The 1,955-nt window shown below is 46.2% G+C and overlaps 1 long non-coding RNA gene across 1 annotated transcript; it reads left to right on the forward strand.

The window, feature by feature from the left end:
* The first annotated feature begins 265 nt into the window (after positions 1–265).
* LOC116548154 lies at positions 266–1,948 on the forward strand. The gene is made up of 3 exons (XR_004267330.1): positions 266–455; positions 969–1,033; positions 1,801–1,948. It is a non-coding gene; the product is annotated as an uncharacterized LOC116548154 (long non-coding RNA).
* The last annotated feature ends 7 nt before the right edge of the window (positions 1,949–1,955 follow it).

Consider the following 1,955-nt stretch of genomic DNA (forward strand, 5'->3'; position numbering starts at 1 on the left):
ACTGTTCTACATCTGGTTTTCTCATTGTTGTGGTGGTTGTTGTTGTTTTGAGACAGAGTCTCTGTCACCAGGCTACAGTGCAGTGGTGTGATCTCAGATCACTGTAACCTCCACCTACTGGGTTCAAGCAATTCTCCTGCCTCAGTCTCCTGAGTACCTGGAACTACAGGCTCACACCACCACCACACCCAGCTTTTTTGTAGTTTTTAGTATAGATGGGGTTTCACCATGTTGGCCTGGATGGTCTCAATCTCTTGACCTCATGATCTGCCCACCTTGGCCTCCCAACGTGCTGGGATTACATTCGTGAGCCACTGCGCCCGGCCTGCCATCTGGTTTTCTAGTGTCACCAAGTGAATATAAGACCTGTGCCAACAGGACCCAGCATGATGTAATCCTCATGGTGTTTCTTTTTCTCTTATTGCAGGAGAAGCCTGTGGCCCAGTATCACCACCGTATGTATTCTTTTTCTTTTAAAGAGTTATTGAGATGTAGTTGACATGCAAACCAATTCACCCATTTAAAGTAGGTGATTCAGTGTTTTTGCTATATTTACAGGGTTGTGCAGCCATTGTTACAATCTAATTTTAGAAGCTCTTGATTCCCCCTCAGAAAACCCCATTAGTAATGATCCTCTCTTTTCCCCAACCCTAACACCCCTGGTTCTAGGCAGCCCTCATCTACTTCTTGTTTCTATAGTACACTGCCCCTCTGTAGTAACTGGTTCTTCAAATGATGATGTCACATTGATGAGATTGCCCTAGCTAGGAAGCCAAGGCACTTTCCTTTCTTTCTGGGCCTCTCCTTGCCTTCCTTCAGTACCAAGGAGAATGGTCCAGCAGCAGCTCAGTCCGTGCTTGTCAACCGCCCAGCTCCACACACTCCAGCCCCAGTCCACATTCCCCAAAGCTCCTTGTGAGATTCCTCAGCAGCACCAATGCACTGACTGTCACTGTGTGTTCTCCTAGCTCCTGTTGACCACCCACCAGAGTGCACCCTTGGCAGTGAGGAGGAGGAGGTGGCCTCTGACATGGTAACATAAATTTCTTTGTCTGGAAATTTTTTTTGTATGGGGCTTCTAGACTATGAAGTGAATATGGTTTTTGACTGCCATCATAAATCAGGCTTCAGGGGGTCGTGGACTCTTGCGACTGGTCACTGGAGATTATGACCAACTGAGGCCTGATGGACAATGTCTGTCAAAAGAGGGCATCACCTACAAACTGCTCGTGAGCATGTTTCTCAGTAGTAGCATTTTCTTCTTGAAAAAATAATTTCGTATTTTCTAGCAAACATGGACACTTGCTAAATGTTCCAAACGCACTGCATTTTGTGCAAGCATCCTCTATGCGTCATTTGGGGCAGTGACTTGATCACTGTTCTACATCTGGTTTTCTCATTGTTGTTGTTGTTGTTTTGAGACAGAGTCTTTGTCTGCCACCAGGGTACAATGCAGGGGTGTGATCTCAGATCACTGTAACCTCTGCCTACTGGGTTAAAGCAATTCCCCTGCCTCAGTCTCCTGAGTATCTGGAACTACAGGCTCACACCACCACCACACCCAGCTTTTTTGTAGTTTTTAGTATAGACAGGGTTTCACCATGTTGGCCAGGATGGTCTCAATCTCTTGACCTCATGATCTGCCCACCTTGGCCTCCCAAAGTGCTGGGATTACATGCGTGAGCCACTGCGCCCAGCCTGCCATCTGGTTTTCTAATGTCACCAAGTGAATACAAGACCTGTGCCAACAGGACCCAGCATGATGTAATCCTCACGGTGTTTCTTTTTCTCTTATTGCAGGAGAAGCCTGCGGCCCAGTATCACCACCGTATGTATTCTTTTTCTTTTAAAGAGTTACTGAGACGTAGTTGACATGCAAACCAATTCACCCATTTAAAGTAGGTGATCCAGTGTTTTTACTATATTTACAGGGTTGTGCAGCCATTGTTACAATC

The sequence above is a fragment of the Sapajus apella genome, unplaced genomic scaffold (genome assembly GCF_009761245.1).
Source record: "Sapajus apella isolate SASKATOON/1434 unplaced genomic scaffold, GSC_monkey_1.0 scaffold7465, whole genome shotgun sequence".
NCBI classification, from domain to species: domain Eukaryota; kingdom Metazoa; phylum Chordata; class Mammalia; order Primates; family Cebidae; genus Sapajus; species Sapajus apella.